The following is a 6,088-nucleotide window of genomic DNA, read 5'->3' on the forward strand; positions in this document are numbered from 1 at the left end:
TCACCCATCCAACAATGGGATTTTTGTAACAAAAGTTCCTCGGCAGAGTCCCAAGTCCTTAGGGGAGAATAGCATAACTCATTTCGCCAAATTCATTTAAAATCGTTAAAACCTTGGCTTTCCGATTTGAGTAATAAAATAAGATCTAAGCCAAACCGAGTCACGTAATCATTTACTTCCTTCAAAGCTGTTTCCTTTACTTAGGCAAAACCAACTTTAACCCCCATGACAAATTCTAAAACGTTTCAACTGTTAAAAATTGTTTTAGTCTTGCAAGAATTCAGAATTCAAAGAGTACTCAAAACCTTTCTCAAAACATTTCAAAATGAAACTTGTCAATAGACACTCAGGTTCTTTCAAAGTCATTGAAACTTCTTTAATTAAAACCCCCAAGTCAAATTCAAAGGCATAAACCCTTTTCACATCCAAACAGCTTTAAAACACAAGTCTCATCTAAATAACTTTCTTCTGAAAGAGATACAATGCCTTTCTTAAGAAGCAAGACTGAATCACAATTTCCTCTTTAATAATTCATTTCAAAAGCATGAATCATTCTTTTCTTGATAAGTCAAGTAAAATAGTAGAAGTCTTTAACTCATCATTTTTCCAGACAACATTCAATAAAGACTCGGATTTTATAGAAATTTCGGCAGCACCTCCCCTAAAACTTGGACTTTGCCACCCGGTTCGGGTCCCCACTAAACCGTTCCACAATCCTTTTCAACAGTCCAGAATCCAAAATCAATTCAAAATCAAGCTAAATCCAACAGTCGCCTCATTGGCATATCTCAAGAAAACCATTTCAAAATCACACCAATATCAACTGAATCAACTCCTTTCCAAAGCTTTAAAGAATCAGTTCAGCATTAAATCATTTATCAAAACCAAATCAATTTAAGCAACCCAGGCTGAATTTCAAGAGTATTCTATCTTTCACATCATCAAAATAATTGAATCAATTCAAACCAATCCTCAACGGATTAAACTCATATCTCAAATCTTTAAAGAATCAACTTCAGACATTACATTTCACAAAGCCATACAACAATTCAACCAAACCAACATCCATAGTCATTCGAGTCAATCAAATAATACATAAGGCAGATACAATCACTAAATACACAATATCTCGCACCAGTATCCATATGTAATAATTCCAATACACAAAATATAGTTTTTGGAAAGTGCCCCTACCTCAAAACGCAATTCCATAGTCCAAAAGTCTCACAGAGTCCTCTTCGCCTCAACCCAAATCCAACTGCAGCCAGCAACTCGGCTCCACTTGCATTCTCAACAATCTCACCAACTCTAATCGCAACACATAACAATTAGGACTCGACCCCACGTTACCAAAACTCATAGTCATTAACCAAGCACAACAAGGTACTAACGCAAGGCTTTCAAAATAGAGATACTCACTAGATTAGCAAAACGAAACAGCCGCAACTCCAAAACGACTCGGCAGCGGCTCCGTTAATAAATTCTGAATAACGGCGGCAGCCCGAATTTCTGATAATAGCAGTTGTACAACCACGCAGTGTCAATACTCTTTCCGAAATCCAAAAGAACAGTAACCAAACTTAAAATTCTTACCACCGGTGGGACCCAGTGGCAGCAGAGACGTTCCTGGCGGCCGAGGCTCAGCCCGGAGCTTCGGCAGTGGTCCCGGAAGTCATAGAACCACTCCCGGTTGCCAGAAACACAGAGGCGCAGCTTTCCTTTCCAACAGCGACACCTGCCGCGGTGGCTGATGCAGCAGCTCAAGACTCAAGCAGCAGCGGCGGAGGATTTCAACGGCAGAGAGAGGCAGTTTCCTCCACTCTCATCCATAGTCAACCACGATGGAGGTGGAAGCTGGCAGTGGCGGCGGTGGTTCCGACGAAGGCGACTCTTCTCTGTTCGTGCTTCCAGTGGCGGCGGGAAGGATGGATTCGGTTGCAGAGACCTGTCAAAGCTGGCGGCGACGGGCTCCAATGACGACGGCGAACTCAGTTTCGACGGCGGCAGCTCCCTCGCGAGCTCCCACTCTCCCTCCTCGCGTTCACCCACTTCTCGCTCCTCCATTGTTGGGGATGACAGCAGCCACGGGCGGCGAGGCCCACTAACCGCGACGCATCTCCCACTCCTCCGTGTCACTCACCTCGCCGGCGTCGCACCGTCCCTCTTCTCTGATTCCCTTTCCCCGGTTCCCTCTGGTTCCTCAACTTCTCTCTCTGTTCTATCTCATGAATGCCGCTGATTTTGGAAGAGGCAATAGGATTAGGGTTTCAGCGGCTGAGGGATAGGGCATTAGGGTTTATTATTATTATTATTATTATTTTAAACTTAGGGTTAAGGGCATTTTGGTAATTTCACTTAAAATTGGGAATAATATAGTAATTGAAACCCAAGTTAAATCCAACACTAATTATATATAGAAAATATCATTTGCTCACCAATCTCACAAATTATTTTCAATAAAATGCCCAAATCAAATAATTAGAAATAATATACTTAATTTCTTTATTTTTCTAAAATAGCAATATTAATATTTAAAACATTACTTATCTAATCCAAATCATATAAAATCCTTATTATTTCATAACTATCAACTTTATAATTCAAATATAGAAAATAATCTAATAATTGTGAAATTGGATGATAATCATAACTTATCTCAAATCCAATAAATCAAAACTTGCCTTAATCATCTTTAATAAACTGATTTTCGAAATTAAGGCTATAAATAACTATATGATTTGAGACTTGATCATGATAAGACTTTTTAAAAGTTCTGGGTCTTACATCCCACCCACCTTATAAAAATTTTCGTCCTCGAAAATTGATACAAAACGAAAGAAATTTCATAACAGTTCATCCTTGAACACATTTAGGGGAGAAGCAAATGTATCTCAAAATATAAATATATATATGGTTTTCAAATACTTGGATGGTCGTATGCATAAGGATACAAAGGTAGGGGTGTGATTGCAAATCAAACGTTACAAGATAGGCTCAACGCACAAGGTCATATGATCTCAAAGCTTTACAAAAACTTGAGGTACCAAATAGGATGCAAATCAAGATGGGCGTTCACAAAGCAATGATGACATGGTTCAAACATGTGAAACATGATGGGGTTAAAACAACGTGCTTAACCTCCGCACACTAATCTCATCTCAATCTCCAAGCTTCAACTTTCCAACCCCATTAAGCACTTTACAATCCTCACATCCAATCATAGGCCAGACAACTGCAAGCCCGTTCGCAAGGAACGAAACACCCAAAATTCATAACGTTGCACACCTACGGCTTCAACTTCCGTATACACATATCACGTCTTAAAGAACTAACGCATCGCGTTACTACGTCTACAAGTTGCACGTGATATCAAAACAATTCTCGAGTCTACTCAGAAGGATACAAAACTTTAGAAAGGAGAGGCAAATGTCAAGGACCATACTCATAGATTCGAGACAGAGTATCCAATTCCAAATAAACAAGGATGCTCAAGCAATGAAGTTTGCTAGACACAATTCAATTGACAACTTCAAAGATAACCCTTGGATCAAGGAAATTCAATAGGATCAATAGGAAGGAGAATCAGCGCATTAGTTCGGAACAATTTCAAGCTGAGTCGAAGAAGTAAGAGGTTTACAGAAAAGAATATCTCAGACCCAAGTCAAGCTCACAGAACTCGAGCATAATTAAAATACTTTCGAATACATTGTTCTTAAAAGAATCGAAAACTTCGCAGTTTAAAAGAAAAGTTAAGCAACAAGCCTCCTTCAAGAGAAAAATAAAAGCATAATCGTGGCTTTGCTTTAATTCAATTTCATGTTGAAGTAGATTTTGTAGAGTTCCAAAAACAAATGCACACAACTTTGGCTAAGAGCTAAAATATTTCCTCAAATATTTTAGAAAGATAATTAGATGCACAACTTAACCAAAAGCAGTTCATAAAAACTCGGAAGTAATCAAATGCTTGTTCAAAATTCTCAAAATTTCGTATTCAAACAAGCGTGTATAATATTTATAACAAGTACGAAAGAGGAAGTTAAACTCTTTTTAAAAAAGAAACTCCGAAGTAAAAATTCGCTTACAATTTGGTAAAGGAAATAAGTGGTGCATTACAAACGAACCAATTTCCACTAAACAAGGGAGCTTTCCAAAACCTCATTTAAAATAGCGCTTGCCATCTTTGAATTAACTTCGTCAAAATTGAACAATGATTTCAATCTCAATCAAGCAACAGAAAATAAATTCCGTTTAATATTTCTTCAAAGAGAATTCAAAGCTCCTTTAAAAAGGTTCAAAACAAGGCTCCAAAAGTGTTCTTGAAATCACCATCTCAGAAGAACATTCAAGAAGTTTAAGATGTACTAAAAAGGAGTCAAGCCTTGCAAGAAAGGATCTTAAACTAAAGTAGTTCAAACAAGATCCACTAGACATGAAACATCAAACAAGTTTTAAATTGATCCAAAAGAATACAAAGTCATAGAAAAGACAACTCAATCATTTGTAATTTCTCAAGGATAAATTTTTTTTTTGACTAAAAACTCTTGTAAAGACAATGAGAGAATAAACGATGCACGAAATTGAAACAAATCAAGCTGACTCACATAAGAGTGAGATTCACACAAGAGGAAAAACCAAGATCAATGGCATTATCCACAAAATGTAAAAGATCAGTTAAAAAAAAGGTCAAACATGACATTCATGGAGATGGAAGATTTAATAGAAAATTTAGTCCGTTCATAGGAAGAAAGCTATGAGTCCAACACTTTCAAAAGAACAACCATGGCACAAACCATGTAGCATGCTCAATCAAACTCAAATCAAAATGAATTAAGTAAAGTTTATCAAACGAAACTCAACCGAGACAAAAGTGGTAAATGCTTTCTTTTCAAAATTTTGAAAAAAATACCCAAATACATAATCAAATGAAGATGTGCATTGGAACCATAGTAAAGTTACTAGAAAGTCAATTTGTATTTTAAGTAGGTGCAGTTCTATAAACCAGTAAAGGTACAGGCGAGGCATTAGAAATAAATAGTTGTTAAACTGTATAAGAAATCTTCAAAGTTCCACATATAGATAAGTGTATATCTAGTCAACAGCAATTTTTATAAAAATCCCAAAATTAGCTGTAATCACTGTCAAATAAGAGGAAAACTGAATCAACAAGTTCTCTAAGAATGAACTCGGAACCCAGAGTTAAAAGTCACAGCACATTAAGACAAGTTCAAGACTATATCAAAGAATACTTGAATCAAGAAGAACTCAAACAGAGGAAGACAGATGCATCAAGGATTCTAAACAAGCATATGCACTTAAGATCATTCAAGAATGCATATGAATAAAGGAATAGAGTGGAAACATCAAATTACTTTTCAAGAGGAGTACCAAACAAGAACTTCAAGTTAGGATATAAAAGAACAGGTCGACTCGAACAGAATTCAAGACACACAACTGAATAGCCTCGAGAAAAAGTTTCTAACGTTCCCCCAAAGCCCGCGATTCGCTTTACTCGAAACTCGTATATCATCTATGATAACCCATCAATGCTTTCATATACATAATTCACTAGTATTAAGCCGGCCAAACTTAATATCAGGAATTATGCAACGCAAGACTAACAGCGTTAATCAATAGACTGTCATGTGCATAAAGCTCTAATTCTCGTCTTTCGACAAGACCTAATACATGACAAACGCTCAGAGCATGCAACCGAAGCATAGTCAGTCCATTCCTCAGGCTCTACAGGAAGAACTGCTCTGATACCATAATGTAACACCCTGACTACCAAAGACAATGCTTCCGGCTGTGCAATTCTGATAGCTCGGATATTACGACGACACTTATACTAATTAATACTAAAATATGAGCCTGTTTGAAACTTTAAACCGCAATACCACTCCCAAAAATACTTTTGATATACAACGTACATCCATACAACTTACAGAAACTCATAAAGAGTACATACATATATATATATATATACATACATATATATAAATATTATTACAAGCATAATCCAATACAATTTCCTATCCCTCTTACAGAATATAGCAAGATAAAGGTGAGGGTACAATAAACCATAACTAAA

General features: G+C 36.9%; 1 pseudogene; it reads right to left on the bottom strand.

Annotated features, from left to right (window-relative positions):
- Positions 1-1,640: 1,640 nt before the first annotated feature.
- On the bottom strand, positions 1,641-2,064 carry LOC148577392 (uncharacterized; annotated as a pseudogene).
- Between the last annotated feature and the right edge of the window lie 4,024 nt (positions 2,065-6,088).

The sequence above is a fragment of the Arachis ipaensis genome, chromosome B1, assembly GCF_059453495.1.
Source record: "Arachis ipaensis isolate K30076 ecotype BB chromosome B1, ASM5945349v1, whole genome shotgun sequence".
NCBI classification, from domain to species: domain Eukaryota; kingdom Viridiplantae; phylum Streptophyta; class Magnoliopsida; order Fabales; family Fabaceae; genus Arachis; species Arachis ipaensis.